This window comes from Pelophylax lessonae (assembly GCF_965119305.1).
Source record: "Pelophylax lessonae genome assembly, chromosome: 4".
Taxonomy (NCBI): Eukaryota; Metazoa; Chordata; class Amphibia; order Anura; family Ranidae; genus Pelophylax; species Pelophylax lessonae.
This window is the reverse complement of record NC_138771.1, coordinates 622,491,332-622,515,305: the sequence shown is the minus strand read 5'-3', so window position 1 is coordinate 622,515,305 and position 23,974 is coordinate 622,491,332. Positions and strand designations below refer to the sequence as shown.

The 23,974-nt window shown below is 41.4% G+C and overlaps 1 protein-coding gene across 3 annotated transcripts in view; it reads left to right on the top strand.

The window, feature by feature from the left end:
* The first annotated feature begins 9,827 nt into the window (after positions 1 to 9,827).
* MOGAT3 (monoacylglycerol O-acyltransferase 3) overlaps positions 9,828 to 23,974 on the top strand; it is a 61,402-nt gene continuing 47,255 nt past the window's right edge. The window contains exons 1-2 of one of the 3 annotated variants that reach the window (XM_082255493.1): positions 9,828 to 9,978; positions 21,470 to 21,517. The gene's annotated coding sequence lies outside the window, so the exon portion shown is untranslated. Of the gene's footprint in view, positions 9,979 to 21,469; positions 21,540 to 23,974 lie in introns of all 3 variants that reach the window. The other 2 variants (XM_082255494.1, XM_082255495.1) reach the window with 2 other exon arrangements.

The window sequence follows — 23,974 nt, the reverse complement described above, 5'->3', positions numbered from 1 at the left end:
TCATCCTCCAGGAACTGGCTGCATACTCTCGCCACATGAGGACGAGCATTGTTGTGCACTAGGAGGAACCCACTGCACCAGCGTAGGGTCTGACAATGGGTCCAAGGATTTCATCCCAATACCTAATGGCAGTCATGGGGCTATTGTCTAGCCTGTAGAGGTCTGTGCGTCCCTCCATGGATATGCCACCCCAGACCGTCACTGACCCACCACCAAACGGGTAATACTGAATGATGTTACAGGCAGCATAACGTTCTCCACAGCTTCTCCAGACCCTTTCACGTCTGTCACATGTGCTCAGGGTGAACCTGCTCTCATCTGTGAAAAGCACAGGGCACCAGTGGCAGACCTGCCAATTCGGATGTTCAATGGCAAATGCCAATCGAGCTCCACGGTGCCAGGCAGTGAGCACAGGGCCCATTGGAAGAGGTCGGACCCTAAGGCCACCCTCATAAAGTCTGTCTTTGATTGTTTGGTCAGAGACATTCACACCAGTGGCCTGTTGGAGGTCATTTTGTAGAGCTCTGGCAGTGCTCATCCTGTTCCTCCTTGCACAAAGGAGCAGATACCGGTCCTGCTGATGGGTTAAGGATCTTCTATGGCCCTGTCCAGCTCTCCTAGAGTAACTGCCTGTCTCCTGGAATCTCCTCTATGCTCTTTAGACTGCACTGGAAGACACAGGAAACCATCTGGCAATGGCACGTATTGATGTGTCATTCTGGAGGAGCTGGACTGCCTGTATAACCTGTATAGGGTCCAGGTATCACCTGCTGCTACCAGTAGTGACACTGACCCTCGCCAAATGCAAAACTAGTGAAAAACAGACAAAAAAGATGAGTAGGGAAAAAAATGTCAGTGGCCTCCACCTGTAAAACTATTACTGTTTTGAAGGTCGTCTCATTGTTGCCCACCTAGTGCACCTGTTGTTAAATTCATTAACACCAAAGCAGCTGAAACTGATTAACAACCCCCTCTGCTACCCTACTGACCATATCAATATTGCAGGGGTTTAATTGACTTGATTCTATACTCTGATTAAAAAGCATTCCTTTAATTTCTTTGAACAGTGTATTTTATGTGTATTTAGCTGTTTCCCTGGAGTTCTGCTGGCAATCTGCCCCCGGATGTTTGCAGCTCTGCTATATTTAGATTTGTATTTATATTTTTGGCATATTTGAAAAAAAAAATCCACAGATTAATTAATCAAGTCCCTGTGATGTAAACAGCTGAAGGTGTCCTTCGGACCTAAATACCCCTTATCAGTTTACTCTGTGTTAATATACTGTAATTACAACAAATATACTACTTCCTTACTGGGGACACAGTATAACAAATGCCAGTAGGGTGAGGAGCATATAATTGTTCCTTACTGGGGAAATGGTATAACAAATGACAGTTGGTTGAAGACATTATAACTCTTCCTTACTGGGGAAATTGTATAATAACTGACAGTAGGATGAAGACCTTTTAATTATTACTGGGAAATGGTATAATAAATGAGAGTAGGGTGAGGAGCTTATAATTGTTCCTTACTGGGAAAATGGTGAAATAGATGACAGTAGGGTGAAGACCTTTTTATTTTAACTTACTAGGAAAACGGTATAATAAAATGACAGTTGGGTGAAGACATTTTAATTCTTACTTACTAGAGAAACGGTATAATAAAATGACAGTAGGATGAAGACCTTTTCATTTTTTACTGGGAAATGGTATAATAAATGACAGTAGGGTGAGGAGCTTATAATTGTTCCTTACTGGGGAAATGGTGTAATAGATGAAAGTAGGGTGAAGACCTCTTAATTCTTATTTACTTGGAAAACGGTATAATGAAATGACAGTAGGTTAAAGACCTTATAATTGTTCCTTACTGGATGAACAGTAGAGTAAAGGCCTTATAATTCTTACTAACCAAGGAAACAATATAATAAAATGACAGTAGGTTAAAGACTTTAAAATTCTTCCTTACTGGGGAAATGGTATAATAAATGACAGTAGGGTAAAGACCTTATAATTCTTCCATGCTGGGGAAATGGTATAACAAATGACAGTTGGTTGAAGACATTATAACTCTTCCTTACTGGGGAAATGGTATAATAACTGACAGTAGGATGAAGACCTTTTAATTCTTACTGATAATAAAACTATAGTAGGTTAAAGACTTTAAAATTCTTCCTTACTGGGGAAATGGTATAATAAATGACAGTAGGGTAAAGACCTTATAATTCTTCAATACTGGGGAAATGGTATAACAAATGGCAGTTGGTTGAAGACATTATAACTCTTCCTTACTTGGGAAATGGTATAATAACTGACAGTAGGATGAAGACCTTTTAATTCTTACTGGGAAATGGTGTAATAAATGACAGTAGGGTGAGGAGCTTATAATTGTTCCTTACTGGTGAAATGGTGTAATAGAGGAAAGTAGGGTGAAGACCTTTTAATTCTTACTTACTAGGAACATGGTATAATAAAATGACAGTAGGTTAAAGACCTTATAATTGTTCCTTACTGGGAAACAGTATAATAAATGACAGTAGAGTAAAGGCATTATAATTCTTACTAACTGAGGAAACAATATAATAAAATGACAGTAGGTTAAAGACTTTAAAATTCTTCCTTACTGGGGAAATGGTATAATAAATGACAGTAGGGTAAAGACCTTATAATTCTTCCATACTGGGGAAATGGTATAACAAATGACAGTAGGGTAAAGACCTTATAATTCTTCCATACTGGGGAAATAGTATAATAAATCAGTGGTTCTCAATTCCGGTCCTCGGGACCCACTAACAGGCCAGATTTTAAGTATTACCTTGGGGAGATGCAGACTAGAATACTGCAATCACTGAGCAGCAAATGGGATCACCTGTGATGTAATTTAGTTATCTTGCAAACCTGGCCTGTTGGTGGGTCCCGAGGACCGGAGTTGAGAACCACTGTAATAAATGACAGTAGGGTAAAGACCTTTTAATTCTTCCATACTGGGGAAATGGTATAATAAATGACAGTAGGATGAAGACCTTATAATTCTTCCTTACTGGGGAAATAGTATAATAAATGACAATAGAGTAGAGACTTGTGATTTTGTGTAGTTCTATCAGTCATTTGTACTCGGATTCCTCAGTGCTCTCATCTCTCCGTGGTTTAGAGGGTCAGATAGAGAGGATGTGGGGAACATAAACTCCAAGATATGGAATTGGCAAGGGGTCAATGTACCCCTTTACTAATTGATTTCACATTGAGGAGGGTTGGAGCAATCTGATTTACACATGGTGGGCTGAAGATTGAAAATAATTTGGTTACTCATTTATTTTCCTGTCTTCTTTAAAAATTGGTTAGTCAATAATAATAGTTCTCCCGTTTCTGTCTGTTTTTAGGTACCACACCACCTCTTCACGTGACCTCCACAGATCCACCCATGACGTCACCCTCTGCTTCTCGCCGCTGTTTTCTATCTGTACCCCTGTGCATAGTCCTGTTTCCGCTTTTCTTGGTAATAACCCTGTCCATGTATGGGGGTTCTTTTATTTATCTGAAACTGAGGCCACATGATCACTAATAAAGAAGAACTAGAGGCAAAGCTTTTTTCATTTTGGATAGTGTAATGGAGGATTATACCACCTGTTATATAACACCGTTTTTTGTTTTTTTTTTCTTTGCCATTTGTGTTCAACTGGTGAGATTTCTCTTCCCTTCTTTTCCCATAGCCAAAACAGGAAGTGACAGGATATCCCTCCAAAGTGAAGGAATCCCTGGTTGTCACCGGGGTCTCCAAATCTAGTGTCTACATTGAAAGGTTTACCCTCTATTACTGTTCTGGGGACAACCTAGAATTTAGGATTTTTCTTTCACTTTCGGTGATAACAGTGGTAATTAGTTGAATCTCCCTAAAGGAGGCACTGGCAGCAATAAAAGCTTGACAGGTGTTCTAATCCATCTCCACTCTATCTAAACCTAAAAAATGACATTAGTTGTACTTTAGGCGTCTAATTGAAAGAGTTAGTCCACCCGAAACTAAAATTTCATTTATACATATGACTTCCAAGTAGGGTAGGGTTGCCATCTGTCCAGCATTCACCTGGACAATCCAGGTTTTTAATCATTTGTCCGGGTTTCAGTCCGCCCGAATCCCTGGCACATTCAGACTTGACTGTGGCTCCCTCTATGCAGGATTTTGGGAGAGTCAGTCCAATGCAGAGGGATGGGTATGACAGGAAATGGCCAGTATAGAGTCCTCCCTTTTCCCTTTACAATGTGGATTGCTCACTGCGAGGGACACAGCAATATAAGCAGATTTTATGGGCACAAGAATGATTTTGTTTTATTTAACCATGCTCCTTTAAGCCCCTCCCGCTGGTAATGCAATTTGGCCACACAGACTCTTTGCTGAAGTGTGTATAACTATCTGAATTACTACTTTCCTTGGGACATTCTAAGGCGTCCTAGGTCTTTTAAAATCCTATAGTGTATACTACAAAAATAAAATTGCCATGTGCTGCTAAAGTCAAGTGTTCAGGTTTGGCTTGAAGAAATTGTGGCAACCCTAAAGTATGGAAATTCTTTGGTTGGAACTCTCACTCCTGATTTACGTATTTTTCATGGTGTTGAGTCAGTGAAATATCCAGTAGAGAGACTAGGAACCCCTTTTAGGACATGGCGGGAACATCAATGCAGAGATATTTAGCATTTCAGTGTCTGTACTGACCCTTTAAGGAAGACCTGTTGTTATCCTATTATCACCCTACTTGGTGCTTTGACCTATGCCCATCGGTGCTCCATATAAAATCCTGGTACGTCCTGGTATGGGGCCACACATGCCAGTCTCTAATCCCTCCCAAAATACAATGCTCAGGGCCTGAATGCCCAATCACCAAGCCTGGGTGGTATCATATGAGGGCATCCAAGTACCGGCAATATCAAGTGTTCTTGGTATTTGCAGGTGACCTTTTGGAAATAGTACAGTGGGCATAAGTGCTATATGTAAGGTTAGGCACCAGGAAGATACCTTGTCTATGATTGGTTTGGCTTTTCCTTAAAGACCAATGGACCAATGGTTTAAATGAGCTAAATGCATTCCAGATGCATCAAAGCAAAAGCTTTATGGTTTATTTTCTTTAAAAATCAGCCACTGCCTCAGTACAAAAAAGTTCTCTCCTCTGCCAGCAGAGTGGGGCCCATGCTTTCCATGTGAAAGCAGTGGTCCCTTTGCAGAGGTTGGACATGCCTCCCAATGATTTAGAGCCAGAGCTCTTTAACCATTGGGGAGCATAGTCTGGGCTTTTTACAGAGCTCTAGGTTTAATCCAGCGAGGGACATGTTGGGGTCTGAAATGAGACCACTGCTTCCCCACATAGGACAATAGTCCTGCTCTGCAGTTGATGGCAGGAGATAGGATTTTCTACTCAGGTTGTGGCTGTTTAGAAAGCAAAGAAATATAAGACATCTAACACTTTTTATTGTATTTAGCCAAACTAAACTGAAGGTTCAATTGGGTTTTAAGGTGTGCTAAGTAGCACCTAAGGCATGCCAAAATAATATAGACTATGAGGTCACTTTAGCATGTTTAGAATACACCCTAGGGCAGTGTTTCTCAACCTTTTTTCAGTCAAGGCACCTTTTTAAAATTTTGGACAGTCTCGAGGCACCCCATTCTAAAATGTTAAAAAAAAGATTTACATAATACATCAACATCCATACACGTAGGAAACCCAACGTTAGAGGTGATTTAGTCTTCCATATCCAATACACTTTTGCACACTGGTACTGACTAGTGTTCCAATGTTTCTCTTCTCCCTCAGTTTTTCTCCATCACTCAGCTAATGTGACCCCAGCGCTGACAGAGAGGGGTAGGGGAGGGTCATTGGTTGTTAAGATGCCAGCTGCTAGAAAGTGGTAATGGTGCACAATGAATTAAAGTGGCTTTGTGTAACTAAAAGGTAGGCTTCATCCATCTGCTGGTTAGTATACAAGTTGGGGCAATTTCTAGGCATTTTGCTAAGGAACCTCTGAAGAAACCTCAAGGCACCCCAGGATGCTTGGGCACTCTGGTTGAAAAAGGCTGCCCTAGGGTATGTCCAATATACTGAATAACACATTGTTGTAAGGTCCTCTATGATGTTATTTTCTCTGCTGCTGTTTAGGTTGCCTGTCTCCCTATTAGTCTTCAGATAGAAAAATGGCAGCATTCAAAAAAATAATCAAGTCCTAACCTAAGTCCCATTGAAATGCTGTGGCATGATTCGAGTCAGGCTGTTCAAGCAAGACTTCCTAAAACAGAATTATGACTGGAATGAACCAAAACACCTTATAACCAGTAGCAACAGGAGCTACTTGGGGGAGCTTGTTGTCATGAAATGAGGTTCCACTAGCCATTCTGAATGTAATATATGTACCTTTTTTAGCAACAAAATGGATTCGCAAAACCGTTTGTTAATAAAGATATGACAAAGTAAAACATTGTGTGTGTTATTTATTAAACAAGTGTAGCACCCTGCCTATCAGGCTAAAGCTAGCTTTTGTCTTCACTGTTATCAATGGAGTTTGGATCTGTTCATTTGGTCTGGCCAGGGTTTCCTAAGCTGTGTGATTGCTTCTACTTATTTATGGAGGCAGCTTACAGAAGATAGAACAGGAGGTTCAATCACTCGGTTATGAATATTTATCATACCTCAGCCAATCCCTGGAGGGGGTGTCCAGAAGCTGGCTGGGGAGGTGATACATGTCTGGGAGGCCTTTCCAGAGATTTCTTTCCTTTTCAGGGAAGGTTCCAGTCCTCGTGGGGCGGCTGCCCCTGGGAGATAGCTAGTGTGAAAGAAGATTTGAAGTTTGGGTCTCAGCAGCTGTTGGGGTGAGGGCATAGAGAAGATTTGCTAAAGGATTTCTGCTGGAGGGCATTGCCTGAGACTCTAGTCTGGAGATCTTTTGTCTTCCTCACTGAAATGAGTCAAGTAGAAGCTGGGTGGTGCAGCTGAGGAAGTGATGTCACCTTGGCCCAGCCAATGGTACTCCGGCCAAAGGTGTCGGCAACTTGCAAGGAGCTCCAGAACACTGCAGCGCTGGGGAGAAGGTAAGCATAGATCCTATTTAAGGCTCACTTCACAAAGCTTTAGCACATGTATAAGGAGTTTTATTTTTGCCAAGGGATATTTATCAAATCTAATTGGACTCCACTGAAAAACAACTGTCACTTTTTGGAAGCACATGTATCCATGTGATGTACAGTGTGTGTATATATATATATATATATATATATATATATATATATATATATATATATATATATATATATATATTGATAATAATTCTAATAATATTAATAATACAATAAAAAATGTACACATTTATAGTCAATTGATTTTTAGATGTTTCACCTTCCCCATCCACATTCCATCTGATCTCACAACATCTCTGTGCTGTACATTACCTGTGCAGAGAGCAGTGCTGTCGGAGGGACCCAGCAGGCCCCACCCACTATAGGCTGCCTGTAGAAAACTACAGAAGGGGGCGGAGACAAAACCTGCCTGCACACCCTGCACAAGGAGAGAGACCAGCAGTGACCGGTCTTTATTTCAGAAAATTCCTGCACAGAGGTAAAGTCTCACACTGAATTGCTGGTGGAAATACAGAAAGCACACCAAGATTCAAGGAAGAATACACATGTCTTATATTTAGATAATATTAGCTTATCCTGGAATTTAGCTTTAAGCCTCTAACAGACATTAAAATTACGGATTTGGTTTTGAGTTGAAGGACCTTTTGTACACAGAGCATTTATGATGCACTTTGAAGACCATGCTTGGTTTTCTTGCGTGGAAACTCTTCCTGCCTGGCAGCCGGTGTTCACCTGCCTAATGATGGCCATAGAGATTTTTTTATTCATTCAATCAAAACGATCAAATCTGCAAACAATCAAACATCCATAACTTCCCTTTCCAAACCACTTAGGACTTGAGTACAAATCCTACAGGGTTCAATCAAACCGAGTCAACTGGCCAGGATGGAAAATGATCAATTATTTTGCACTGATCAGAAGCACTGAGGTACTTTGTACATGAATACGTTTGTATTTCGATCGATCAGATTGTGAGATTTCATGATGGAAACAGAGATGCAATCAGTAACTTCCATTTATAAAGTACAATTGTATCTTAACCACTTCAACATCGGGCAATTTTACACCCTTCCTGCCCAGCTTTCAGTGCTGTCACACTTTGACTGTCATACAACACTTCACCCATATGACATTTTTATAATTTGGTTTTTTTTTGCGACAAATAGAGCTTTATATTGGTGGCATTAAATCACCACTGGGGTTTTTATTTTTTGATAAAGGAAAAAGACTGAATTTTTTTTTTTTTTAAAAAGTCATTTTTCTTTTTCACTAATGTGTGGTGATGAGGCTGCAATAATGGACAATGACGTGGCTGCACTGATGGACACTGATAAGGCGGCACTGATAAGCTTCCCTGATGGGCACTGATAAGCTACACTTATAGGCACTGATGAGGCTGCATTGATATGTGGCACTGATAAGCTGCACTGATGGGGCTGCACTGATAGGCACTAATAAGCTGCACTGATGGACACTGATAAGCTGCACTAATGAGCACTGATGAGGCTGCACTGATAGGGCTGCACTGATGAGGCGGCACTGATAAGCTGTACTGATGGGCACTGATAAGCTACACTGATGGGCACTGATAAGCTTCACTGATGGGCACTGATAAACTGCACTGATGGCCACCAATGAGGCTGAACTGATAAGCAGCACTGATGGTCACTGATGAGGCGGCGCTGATAAGCTGCACTGATGGGCACTGATAAGCTACACTGATGGGCACTGATAAGCTGCACTGATGTGTACTGATAAGCTGCACTGATAGGCATTAATGAGGTTGCCCTGATAGGTGGCACTGATGGGCACTGATAGGTAGCACTGATAAGCTGCACTGATGGGGCTGCACTGATAATCAGTGCCCTGATTATCAGTGTAAATTTACTGACAGTCTTGGCAGGTATCAGCTCTCCTTTCCTCACACAGACACAGCGTGGGAGGAAAGCACTGCCGATAACCAGCATTTCTGTTTACATGTGATCAGCTGTGATTTGGCACAGCCGATCACATGGTAACGAGCCCCTGTGATTGGCCCTTAACCAAGATCTGTGATCAGCTGTGTCCTATGGGCACAGCAGTCACAGAGGTCGCCGAAAGCACGCCCCAGGGGCCATGCAGCACATGGGATTTTGGGAGGACATCCTGGGACACCCTCCCAGAACTGGAAGCCTGTACCGTAGTCGTCTTTTGGTTATAGCGTGGGAGGGAAGAAGTTACCAATCAATTGAAATTCACTTATCCATATGTGACATATCAGTTGCATGGGTGGTCGACTATAGATGGATTATTTCTATTGATCATGTCACCAAACATGCATGACAACCATAAACCAGATGGGAACCGTCTCTGCTAGAAGAGTGGCTGTGGCCGTGTAATCTCAGTGATTGGAAGATTTTCCCCCTCTATTCCTATTTTGGTGACGTCTGTAAAATTTTGGATTTCCTATCACTTCCTATGACCAGCAGGACAAAGATGAAAGAAGAATCTCATACAGGCAGAAATAAAAGCCGGTGAGGGTTCTAACACTTCTGTACTCCGTGCAAATGGTTTGAGCATTGGATAGATTTTATTATACTGCTAGGTGTTTCTATTATTTTGTCGCTGTGCTTTGCTGGCTCCTGGAAGACGGTCCGGTGGCAGGAGAGTTAAATCTCCATGCGTCCCGGGGTCACAGTCCTCCACATGGTAACATGAGCAAAGTTCAGAGCATCAGATAGGGAGATATGGAGATGTGTGCACACAGGAACACAACACACGGCCTGACACTGATCTGCAGAGACACAATATCCGCACCTAGGAGGGACACACCGAGCTCACCACCCAAAAACACTCCAACATAAGGGGGGCCGAGGGGCTGCCATAAGGTAAGAGGCTGTGCTTGCGTATATTGGACAATGTCTTCCAAGGTTATGCTGCGGATATGAAATATTATCTATTAGTTGTTGCAGATTTTTCCAGCCACAGTACCATATTTATAAAATGAGTCCCTAAAAATGTCTCCGGCGTTTTCACAAATTCTCTTGAAAATTATCATTTACTGTACTAACACGTCTCTATAACTCAAAAAAAAAAAAAAAAAAAACTAAAATTGTTATATTTAGTTATTAAAAAAAAAACATATTTATTTATTTATATTTATTCTTGCACAGATTTATTTTTTTTTTTTTAATTATTTATATTTTTATTATTTTCTGTCAATAAACAAATATATCACAGACTTATATATCACATACAAAAAAAAAAATATATATATATATATATATATATATATATATATATATATATATATTTTTTCCAAAAAATATTTTATTGAAATATTAACCACTTCTGGCCCGGAAGATTTCCCCCTTAATGACCAGGCCATATTTTGCGATTCGGCACTGCATTATTTTAACGGACAATTGCGCTGTCGTGCGACGTTGTACCTAAATAAAATTGATGTCTTTTTTTCCCCACAAATAGAGCTTTCTTTTGGTGGTATTTGATCACCTGTGCGATTTTTATTTTTTGCACTATAAATAAAAAAAGAGCTACAATTCTGAAAAAAAAATCAATATTTTTCACATTCTGCTATATACCATTCCAAAAAAAAAAATTGAAAAATCAAATTTTTTTAACATTTTAGGCCAATTTGTTTTCTGCTACATATTTTTGGTAAAAAAAAAAAAAAAAATTGCAATAAGCGTATTTTGATTGGTATGAGCAAAAGTTATCTCGTCTACTAACTACAGGAAAGATTTATTTCATTTTTATTGTTTTTTTTTACTAGTAATGGAGGCGATCTACAATTTTTTTGCGGGACTGCGACATTGCGGCGGACAGATTGGACCTCTAACTGACATTTTTGACACTTCTGGGGGTACCAGTGACATTACTACAATAATCAGTGCTAAAAATATGCACTGTTACTGTAATAATGACACTGGAAGGGAAGGGGTTAACAGTGTGGGTGATCAAGGGGTTAAAGTGTACCTAGGGGCATGTTTCTAACTTTGGGGGGGCGTGGCTTGTGGAATGACCATAGAGACCTGTGATCCTATATAGAAGGATCTCAGGAGCTCTGTTATCATTCCAGAGAGAATGGTCAGCTGTGTTTACAACAGCTGACCGTTCTTCTCTCTCAGCGGGGAGCGATCGCGGGTGTCAGGCGGCAATCAGAGCCGCCTGCCCCATGCATCGAAGTCCCTGCTGCAAAGTGTGAGCGGAGACGTGCTGCCGGCGGCACGCGCTCACCCCCTAGCTGCCTCCAGGTGACCGTCGTAGCCCTACGTTTGCCTGGGAGAGCCACACTGCCGCAGTATATATGCGGTAAGCGGTCGCTACCCGGTTAAAACATTACAAAAAAGGAATAAAGAGAAGGGTCTAATACAGTATAAGAAAACAACAGTATGCCCAATAGTACCTCTCTTCGATTTGAGAGGTGTCTTGCGTATAGAATACGTAAAAATGGGAAATATCTTGACAAAGCACAACAAAATAGAACATAACCAAAGCAGGCCCTTCAGCACGGGAGTGAAAGTGCGGTACGGAGTGGTGGGGCAGTGAGTTAGAGTATAGATGCGCTCTCCAGTAGATTATGGTCTCTGTGAACGAAGTCTGAAGAGAGGGTATAAAGCTCTTGGTGGCGGGTTGTTTTGGGCATGTATAAAGTTAGGGTGAGGAAGGAATCAAGAGGGGGGGGGGTAAAAAAAGGGGGGGATAGTATGACTAAGTATTGCGATCTGTTTGGGCTCCCTGACACCCGTTGTGAATAATAGGATGAAGATATGGGTCGTAAAAGTGTTTCCGAGATGGGATGTCTTCCTTACTCTTTCCTTGTTTAGGAAAGGGAGGTCCCCAAATCATCCTTGTTCTCCAAAAGGACGGACAAGAAGGAGCGTGGCTAGCTTGCGTTACATATAGAGGTGAGCATTTAAGAAATATCAGGTCGGCACAATGGTTGGATCATTTCTCATAAGAGTCTTGTACTCCTCCGTAGTGGTGAAATGTGTCCAACAGGCCCAAGTGTTGGAAAATTTAGGAGAGTCTTTGGCGATGTGAATCAGCTCTTCCATTTCAGCTATCTTACCAATGCTCCGGAGCCATTCCAAAATGGTTGGAATGTGGGAAGAACCCCAGTGTATGGGTAACAAAAATATTAATAAACAATGAGTCGTCCCTTTTATCCCCCCCCTTCCCATATTATACTCCAAGTTACATTAATTCAACTAAGCATTTTAAATATCAGCATAATCAGGTACTAGGCCGGGAGTTTTTATCCATACTTTCCATATTCTTTCAAACTTTTTAGTATTTCTTCTTCTTTTTTTTTTTTTTTTATAAATTCAGTGTTTATTAGGAAAAGGAAAAAAAAAAGACATACAGAATAGGCAAAAACAACGGTATCAGTCCATATACAAAATCATATAAAAAATATATATACAAAAAAGACAGAAAACAAACAACTCTAGTGAATACCAGTAATCGTAGTATAGAAGACCCTATTGTAAAACGCATTACCCAAAATGTGAGAGAATTGCTAGGGGAAGCCCGAACCCCGGAGAGACCCCGCCCTCAACCGGCATCCTTCACATGGCCGGAGTACTGAGAAGGAGAGACCCACTCCGGGCAGACCAAGCCCCCCCCCCCCCAGTCATCTAGTATGAACATATGTATGTATGCCCATGGGGAGTGATAAAAACAAGAGAAACAGATAATGATCGGCAATCTCCGTAATCTCCTTTTCACATCTTTTGTGTAGAAGTGGGGAAGAACCCACCAAGAGAGGGGAAAAAAAGGGGGGGGCAACAAGAAAAGGGGAGGAAAGAAAGAGATGAGGAAGGAATGGAGGGGGGAAGGGGGGGAAGAGACGGCCACCCAGGCCGTAGATGTCTAACTAGGCCACCAAGTCTTTGTATTCTGCGGAAAAACTGAACTCATGCCAGTAATACCATCTTTTGAGAAACTTCCCCCTAGTGCCCCGTTCGGCAGCCACAAGATCCTCCATTTCGTTGATGCTGGCCACCTTCCGCAGCCACATAGCCACTGTGGGAGGTTGCGACTGTTTCCAGAGAAGAGGGATACAGCTCTTGGCCGCCGTGAAAAGGAGCGGCAGGATTGATTTTCTGTAGGATGCTCGTGGGAATCCGTTGTGGTGAAGGAGAAAAAGGGCAGGACACAGAGTGAGAGCATGGTCCGTGAACTTTTGTGCGATGCGTAATACCTCCGCCCAGAAGGGCTGCAGACGGCTGCAAGACCAAAAGATGTGGAGAAGGGAGCCAACCTCCTCTCCACACCTCCAGCAAAGGTCAGAGCAAGAAGGGAACATTTTGCGCAACCGTGCCAGGGTGTAGTACCACCTGGTCAAAAACGTATACCCCGCCTCCTGATATTTGGAACAGGTGGAAGTTTTGTAGGTAAAGAAGAAAATACGTTCAACCTGGTGGTCCCAAAAAGAGAGACCCAGGTCGCGCTCCCAACGGGTGATATACAGGGGTCGGGAGGAGGGATCAGGTCCCGTCAGCAGACTATAGATCAAAGATATGGTGTGTCGTAATGGCGAGTTCGAGACACACAGTTCTTCGAAAGGCATGAGGCGTCGGTCAAATGAGGTCGCAAGTGGCAGGGATTGAAGAAAGTGAGCCAACTGCACTTTTTGCCAGGAGGAAAACGCCGCATAGGAGCCGCTGGAGAACAAGGATTGTCGAGAAACTCACCTCCCTCCAATTTCTTCTTCTTTTGTAAGCCAATTATGGTATTTTTGACTTTCCTCAACCAATCTACTATACGTAGTGGTTTTGATTTTATCCTTTTCTCTGTTATAGATTTCCTAGCCTGATATAAACATCTTAAAACTGCTTTTCGCTTTGTCCCATACCCCTATTAGATTGTAAGCTCTAACGATTCCTACTGTATTAAAGTGTATTGTATTTGTACTGTCTACCCTCAAGGTGTAAAGCACTGCGTAAACTGTTATAATAATAATAATAATAATAATAATAATATCCCTCTCTCTGCTCCATATGCCCCAATATACGTAGTACCGGATCTAGTTGAAGATTTATTTCATATTACTAAATTTATTTTATCCATTACCATTCTTGCACAATTTTAATAACAAAAACATGTCATTAAAGAAAACAGAAACAAAAGAAAAAAGAGACATATAAAAATTAATAAAACAATTTTTTATATTTAGTCATGAAAAAAAATACAAAATGATTTATTGCCTTTCTAAAAGAAAAGAAAAAAAAAGTCATTGTAATTAAAGGAGGTACAAAAAAAAAAAATATCTATATATATAATTGTTATATTTAGTCATGAAAAAATACAGAGTGATTTATTGTTTTTCTAAAATAAAAAAAAAAAAAGCCTTTACAATTTTAATAACAAAAAAAAAATTGTAATTAAATAAAGTAGAAAAAGAAAAAGAGCAACCTATTAAAAAAAAAAAAAAATGTTATATTTATTCATGAGAAAATACAAAATGATTTATTATTTTTCTAAAAGGAAAAAAAGCCTTTACAATTTTAATAACAAAAAAATATTGGAAATAAAGAAAGTACAAAAAAGCAATATATATATATAAATGTTATATTTAGTCATGAAAAAATACAAAATGATTTATTATTTTTCTAAAAGGAAAAAAAGCCTTTACAATTTTAATAACAAAAAAAAATGGAAATAAAGAAAGTACAAAAAAAGCAATATATATATATATATATATATATATATATATATATATATATATATATATATATATATATATATATATATCAATATTATATTTAGTCATGAAAAAATAAAAAATTATTTATTATTTTTCTAAAAGGAAAAAAAGCCTTTCAAATTTTAATAACAAAAAAAATTGGAAATAAAGAAAGTACAAAAAAAGCAATATATATATATATATATATATATATATATATATATATATATATATATATAAATAAATGTTATATTTAGTTATGAAAAAATACAAAATGATTTATTTTTTATCTAAAAGAAAAATAGGCCTTTACAATTTTAATAACAAAAAAAATTGTAATTAAAGAAAGTAAAAAAAAAAAGAGCAACCTATTAAAAAAAAAAAATCATATTAGCTCGCGCGCAGAAGCGAAAAGCATAGGCAAGTTGCGCCCACATATGTGAACAGTGTTCAAACCACACATGTGAGGTATCGCCGTGATCGTTAAAGTGAGAGCAATAATAATGAGCCCTAGACCTCCTCTGTAACTCTAAACTGGTAACCTGTAGAAGTTTTTAAAGTGTCGCCTATGGGGATTTTTAGGTACCAATATTTGTCGCCATTCCACGAGCTTGGGCAATTTTGAAGCATGACATGTTGGGTATCTATTTACTCGGTGTAACATTATCTTTCACATTATATAAAAAAATTGGGCTAACTTTACCGTTTTCTTATTTTTTAATTAAAAAAAATAATTTTTTCCCAAAAAAATTGCTTTTGTAAGACCGCTGCGCAAATACGGTGTGATAAAAAATATGGCAACGATCTCCATTTTATTCTCTAGGGTCTCTGATAAAAAAATATATAATGTTTGGGGGTTCTAAGTAATTTTCTAGCAAAAAAAAAAAATGATTTTAACTTGTAAACAACAAGTGTCAGAAAAAGGCCCGGTCCAGAAGTGGTTAACCACTTCCTGACCACCCACGTCGGTACTTTGACGTTTAATACCGCTAGCTGCCATAACCCCGTTATTTTTTTGCACAGCTGGCATTCTGGAATATGATAAAAGTGGTTCCGGCGGCGGATTCCTCACAGGATCACTTTTATGGGCAGCTGGAGAGGTACCCACCCCTCCCTCCCGCTTACTGGAGCCGTCAGTAGTGGCAAAAACAATCCGATTCTGTGCAGTGATGGTTCAGGAAGTCGAATGAGGGCAAGATGGCCCCCACTCGACTCTATGCCCTTTGAAGGCCCGGAGCAAGGTCATACGTTACTTCCGCCCAACGGCCTTAAAGGGCCCATTTTTTTTTATTAGCAGAAGTAAAAGGACATTTTTTTTTTTGCTTTTAAGTGTAAATGTGAGATCTGAGGTCTTTTTGACCCCAGATCTCTCAATAAAGAGGCCCTTTCATGCGTTTTTCTATTATAAGGGATGCTTACATTCCTTGTAATAGGAATAAAAGTAATCAAAAACTATTTTTTTAAAGGGACAGTGTAAAAAAAAAAAAAAGAAAAGGAAAATAAATGAGAAAAAAAATAAAAATAACATTTTAAGCGCAGTAGTGCTGGGTGCTGTAGTGACCACGGGCCGGAAACTGTGGATGATCAAAGTGAAGAAATCTCATCAGCACACCAAGGATTCCTCGAAAGGATCCAAAGCTTTATTTTCCTGGTCACATAAATATACAGCAATGTTTCCGAGCCACGCAGGACCCCCACTTGCCTGACAAAGAGGCCCTGCGTGGCTCCAAAACATTGCTCTATGTTTAATATTTGACCACAAAAACCAAGCTTTGGACCCTTTTGAGGATCCTTGGTGTGCTGATAACATTCCTATGCCCAGGTGACCCCTAGTTATCAGCAGGTGATGTAATTATCTTGGTTAGTTGATACACAGCCTATCTATAGTCAGTATCCTGCACTGTGCACATAATATACACATAGATGGACTGGTGGTGACATCATGTCCCAAAGGAATTTGGCAAGCTGAAGATCATACCGGCACACATTTCACATTTTGTCTTCTCCCCATTTTCATGGAAGGTGAATGTGCACATATTTTTTAGCGTTCAGTTTTTAAAAAGAAAATGAGTGGAAATCCAAAACTTTATAGTTGTCCCAAAACAAAAGTGTACAGAAAATCTTCATATAGGGACAACTGTTCTGGGAATAATTGTATAAGAGGAGAATTCCTCTCACTTTTGGGAGGTTTTATCTAACTACCTATGGAAATGAAGGGGTATTTACCAAATGGTACACAGCAACAATAACCTTCAGCATTGGTGTCAGTGGATGAAACAATAACCCCCAACATTTGTGTCAGTGGATGCAACAATAACCCCCAACATTAGTGTCAGTGGATGCAATAATAACCCCCGGCATTGGTGACAGGTAACCCGGTAAAAAAGCCCCAGCATTGGTGTCAGTGCATGCAATAATAACCCCCAGCTTTAGGGTGGGTGAACAAAATAATAACCCCCAGCATTGGTGTTAGTGGATGCAATAATAACCCCCAGCATTGGTGTCAGGTAACTCTGTAAAAAAGCCCCAGCATTGGTGTCAGTGGATGCAAAAATAATAACCCCCAGCTTTAGTGTGGGTGAACTAAATAATAACCCCCGGCATTGGTGTTAGTGGATGCAATAATAACCCCCAGCATTGGTGTCAGTAGATGCAATAATAACCCCCAGCATTGATGTCAGTGGATGCAATAATAACCTCTAGAATTGGTGTCAGTGAATGCAATAATAACCCCCAGCTTTAGTGTGGGAGAACTAAATAATAACTCCCAGCATTGGTGTTAGTGGATGCAATAATAACCCCCAGCTTTAGTGTGGGTGAACTAAATAATAACTCCCAGCATTGGTGTTAGTGGATGCAATAATAAACCCCAGAATTGATGTCAGTGGATGCAATAATAACCCCCAGCTTTAGTGTGGGTGAACTAAATAATAACCCCCAGAATTGGTGTCAGTGGATGCAATAATAACCACCAGCATTGGTGTCAGTGGATGCAATAATAACCCCCAGCTTTAGTGTGGGTGACCTAATTAATAACCCCCAGCATTGGCGTCAGTGGATTCAATAACCCCCAGAATTGGCATCAGTGAATGCAATAATAACCCCCAGCATTGGTGTCAGGTAACCTGATAATAACCCCCAGTATTGGTGTCAGTGGATGCAATAATAACCCCCAGCATTGGTGTCAGGGAGCCAGATAATAACCCTCAGCATTGGTGTCATTGGATGCAATAACAACCCCCAGCATAGGTATCAGGGAACCAGATAATAAACCGCTGCAATGGTGTCAGTGTATCTAATTACAACCCCCAGCATCAGCGTCAGTAGATGCAATAATAACCCTCAGCATTGGTATCATGGACCCAAAAAATAACCCTCAGCATTGGGGTCAGTGTATTTAATAACAACCCCCAGCATTGGTGTCAGTGGATGCAGTAGCAACCCCCAGTATTGGTGTCAGGGAACCCGATAATAACCTCCTGCATTGGTGTCAGTGGATGCAATGATTATGCTTTATTCCATAGAAAAATATCATACTTACATTCAGATATACTGTGTCCATCATGAAGTGCAGAGGTAAGGAGGAGTTCCGGCACCCCTCGACCCCCCCCCCCAAAACAAATTAAAATCAACAGCTACAAATACTTTTACTATTAGGGCACTTACCTGTCCAGGGATCCAGAGGTGTCCTCACCCCAGCCGATTCTTAAATCTGCTCTCAGGTGCTGGCGCCGCCATCTTAGCTAAGGCAAACCAGCTTCACGTCTGTTTCCTACTGTGCATGCGCAAATCGTGCTGCACATTGTGAATGGGCCGGCTGCGTGGGGAAGGAGGGGTAGCCAAAACTTCCGGCTCATTTCACTGCGGCAAAGTGAGCTGGAAGTGGGAGTGGGTACCTGTGCTGAATGTGGCAGCGGAGGCAGAGGGAGGAGGCAGACAAGTGGAGCTTCCCCTTTGGGTGGAGCTCCACTTAATCTACAAGGATAAACAAGGATGGTGTAAGGGCAATACGGTGATGGTGCAAGGGCAATGCGGATGGTAGTAGAGCAATACGGTGTTTTCGGCTGTGCAATCTTGTATCAGAGCAACAACAAAGGCTAGCTTGACAAAGAAGTCGGGCCCCTGAAACATGCTGCTTCTCATTTACTCCCACTAATGCCCTTGCTGTTGCTCTGGTATGAGGTGCATGTTGGATGGGTGTAGATGCCGATGGCTCGATCTGTGTGGCGGGTCCAACTTTTATACCAGAAATAAGATATGCCTGTGCTCAAATTGACTCTCATACCACAGACGTTTATCGATTCGTGACCTCACACCACCTTGGGTTTATCCCTGTTGCTTCCCTCTGCACTACATGCTGGACACAGTATATCTGAATGTAAATGTGCTGTTTTTTTGATGGAATAGAGTAGTACTTTTACTGACCCTTGTGCCCTGCTGTTTCTGCTTCTTTACATGCATATTGATTGGATCAGCCTCAGATCTACTTAGGGGCTGCAGGATCTTCCTCCCTTGATTATTGACGGCACTATGGACTCTAGGTGGACATTTCCAGTACATAAGAGTTTTTTGCATGTAGCGCTTGATATTTGATGTGGGTTTTTTCTGCAGATATCTAGTAGCTTGCTGCAATAATAACCCCAAGCATTGGTGTCAGATAACTCAATAATAACCCCAAGCATTGGTGTCAGGGAACCCGACAATAACCTGCAGCATTGGTGTCTGTGGATGCAATAAAAACCCCCAGCATTGGTGTCAGATAACTAAATAATAACCCCCAGCATTGGTGTCTGTGGATTCAATAACAAGCCCCAGCATTGGTGTCAATGGATGCAGTAACAACCCCCAGCATTGGTGTCAGGGAACCCGATAATAACCCCCTGAATTGGTGTCAGTTGATGCAATAATAACCCCCAGCATTGGTGTCGGGGAACCCGATAATAACCCTTAGCATTGGTGTCATTGGATGCAATAACAACCCCCAGCATTAGTATCAGGGAACCAGATAATAACCCCCAGCAATGGTGTCAGTGTATCTAATAACAACCCCCAGCATTGGTGTCAGTGGATGCAATAATAACCCTCAGCATTGGTATAATGGACCCAAAAAATAACCCTCAGCATTGGTGTCAGTGTATTTAACAACAACCCCCAGTGGATGCAGTAGCAACCCCTAGTATTGGTGTCAGGGAACCCGATAATAACCTCCTGCATTGGTGTCAGTGAAAGCAAAAATAGCCCCCAGAATTGGGATCAAGGAACCAGATAATAACCCCCAGAATTGGTGTCAGACAATGCAATAACAACCCCTAGCATTGGTGTTAAGGAACCCAGTAATATCCCCCAGCACAGCCCATATGGAAGAAAAATATATTTCCAATATATTTAGGGATTTTTTTTTAGAAATATATTGAATATGGCCAAAATTGTAGCATTTCAAATATATTTCCAATATATTTGGGGGAAAATTTCATTTTTTAAAAAATATATTTTAAATATATTTTTCTTCCATGTGGGAGGTGTCAGTGGATGCAATAATAACCCCCAGCATTGTTGTCAGTGGATCCAATAAACCCCCCCAGCATTGGTGTCAGTGAATACAATACTATCTGCAGCATTTGTGGCAGTGAACGCAATAATAACCCCCAGCACTGGTGTCAGTGGATTCAATAATAACCCCAAGCAAAACCCCCAACACTGATGTCAGTGGATGCAATATTAACCCCCAGAAATTGGTGTCAGTGAACCCAATAATACCTCCCAGCATTGTTGTTAGTTTGCACAATAAAAACCCGCAGCATTAGTGTCAGTGGATGCAAAAATAACCCCCAGCATTTTTTCACCACTCACCTCTGCACCACTCTGCCAGCCTGTGCACTCTTCTCCCATAGAGACACAGCTCCCATAAGCACCCCTCATTCACAGCTCCCCTTGTCCATCACTTGTGTCTGCACTCATCACCCCCAGCTCACCTCTGCACTCCTTGTTTACAGTTCATCTCGGCACCCCTCATCCACAGCTTTACTGAATGGAACAGCTACAGTATGTGAGTGCGTGGTCTTTTACGTTTGTTTCCCTGGCGCTGTCTTTCCACACCCGCCATGTTGGCAGCAGAAGAGACACAATAAACATGGCAGGCAGCATCAGCCACAGCACCCAGAGCACCTGGTAAGAGACGTGGGGCACATGCCCCAGGTGCTCACTGCTAGTGATGCCACTGCCATGAGGGTCTTCAAGTTCCTGGCCTTTCCATCCACGTGGAAAGCTACCTGGGAAGCCTCAGCTCAGGTAGTGCTGGGGGACATCGCTTAAGCATGGTGGGTGTCTCCACATAGTGCCACGGGATCACAGGTTGATGCTGTGATCTCGGGACATCAACACAGCATTGGCTGGACAAAGCGCCAAAATGTGGGACTGTCCCAGCAAATCCGGGACAGTTGTCACCTAAGCCATTGCAGCGAATCGGAAATCATTCTACCCAAGTCCAACCGGGGCAAAATGAATTCTGAGCGGCTGATATACATTGCTGTACTTGAAATGTAATACTAAAGATGTAATGTAATTTTAGAAGCCTAATCAACATTTATATGCAAGATATGATTATATACCTTCAGTATGTATAGATTTTGTTTTTCTTCTGACACTAAATCAGCTTTATCTCCATACAGGGTGACAGAGTCCTGAGTGTGAGAACAGTTGTCCAGCCTTGTGAGCAGGTGACCCCCTCTTCATGTTTAGGTGACATGTTTAAACTGTTGCACCATCACAACCTTACTATTTACCTTTACCCATTCTTACTAAACCTGTGATAAATGCTAGCTGTCTACTTATCTGTTATGTGTTGCTGGCCCAGAACAAGGATATGGATTAGCAATTCCAACGCTTTTTATTTTTTTTTCCAGGTCTGTGACTCTGATGTATTTCAAACAGGCAGCTAGCATTCTCAGAAAAGAGCAGTCAACATATTTCGGTCCTGCTAGATGTTCTTGTAGGCCATCATTTTAGAGCTTCAGCTAAACTATTGGCAATCGACTGCGGAAGATCTAATATGGTTAATTTTAACTTCTTGCTAGATCTAACCACTTGCTGTCACTCACCAGAATAGGATAGGAATTTTTTAATTTACTAAATTCTGCTACTAAATTCGCTAGTAATTGATCACTAGGAGTAGCAAATGATCGCTTCATGGAACAAAAGGGTTCCTATTGAGCAAACTACACAAGCAGCATGTAGTGGTACACCTCCCAGCTAGGCATGATCTGGATTCAGTCTGAACCTGGTCCAGAACCTGTGGGAAGCTGTCACATGATCTCACCCCTGCTGGCTCAATCAGCTGAGGCTGGGGCATGCTTGTTAAGCTATCGACCTGATATGACCACATGGCCATTTTACACCAATGCAATTGACCTAATATGGCCATGTGGCCATTTTAGCTCAATGATGTCACAAGCATCTCTGCCCGCTTGCATACATGCAGATGAGGAGCAGGGAATGCACGAGGAGTGGGGGCTGGCAGAATGAGATTGTGTGAAAAGTTATCAAAAGACAATTGCCTTTTTCCACCACTTTTCCTTTATACTGGCTCTCCAAAATAAGAAATGCAATAATGGATGATCAAGCTTTAATGGTGGTACAATTGGTAGCTCACCTTCAGAACTATCATCTTGTGTATGCCGCTCTGAGGCCTCGGGTGGTAGAGGGTCAACAGGACCAGCAACCTTCCCTTCACCTGAGCCAGAGACTTCATCCTCGGAGGACTCCAGAGAATCAGCACGACTAGGCACCTTGGGACTGTCCGTATACGCGTCCGTGGTATTCGTTCCTCCTTGGGATCAGCTGGGGCCAGAGGACCAGGTTGAATGGGAGTAAAATACTACTCCAAAGGGACTTCCTGGATTGGTGGTACATCCTCAGGGTTGATGACCCTTCTGTCAGCAGCAGGTTTGATGGAACAGTCCCCACTCAGCATGCAGGTCCTCTGCAGATTGCGGTGGAGCCATCTTTTGAGTGGTTCTGAGCCTTCTGGGATGACATTGTACACAGGGGTCGTGGAACATGCTGTTTTTCCACCTGATAGAGGATGCGTTCTCACGTGGGCTCCAATTTGTTGGAAATGCATTGGGGTTTCCCAACGCAAGTTTAAATCTTGCTTGGGTAAGGTGCACCATGATGCGCTGTGGGAAAAGAATACATTCAGTGGTCAAGGTAGGAGAGAACAGTATATTGAGACAGTCCCAAAACATGTTCAGTCAGGCCCGGCAGGTGAGCACAACTAACTGAGGCAACTTGCGAACAGTAGCAGAGGACCGTGATCTTGAAACTATTCCAATGGCTTCTGCAGCGCAGGATGGGAATGCAGCCTGGCCGGTCCACACCCAAACGGGAGGATTCCTGAGAAGAGATAGCATAGTCCCTGCACTTTCCCTACTCCCCTGGAATCTTTCCCTAAGGTTAAGACTGTCCCTGCCAGATGGGTAACCTGTCCCTACACTAGCCACTCCCATAAAGAGTGCCAAATCCAGGGGTTGGAGTCTTAAATAGACTCTGCCCTGCCCAAGATGACTGCCAAGGCCATGTGGGGCGCCAGTATCCAATCGAACGGCTGTTTTTTTAGTGACTGCAGGAAGTCATAGATGGACTCAGTTCCTCACAACTTCCTGCCCCTTCTGCATTGCCGCTTTGGTCAAGCGCCACCTACAGTGGGGAATACAGACTGCATCTGCCTACACAGTCTTTAGTGGGTAGGACCAGAAAAAGGCCAGAGAGAGCCATATCAGTAACAGGATCAAGTAGGTTTTCAGAAACACAAATCACAAGGGTAAAGTGAAAAATGATTGGTCTTGTTAAAAGGCCAAATACAGCGCTTGCTGATTAAACCCTAATGGATAGCAATATCCATTTCAACCTCTGTGATAAGCATAAATGGTCAATAAATATGTTATGGTATAATTAAAAATATTTAGTAAGCAAATATAAATAACAATAGTAAAGCATCAATATTCCAATAAATAAATAAAAAAGGGCCACAATGTGCATAGATGACTTGGTGAATAAAGCATATAATAAATATGAAAAAATGGGTAAAACGGATATACTAAAAAAAAAAATATATAGTCCAGAAAAAAAGTGACTGTAGTGCTCAAATATTAAAGTCCTCGGTGAATGTGAATCTT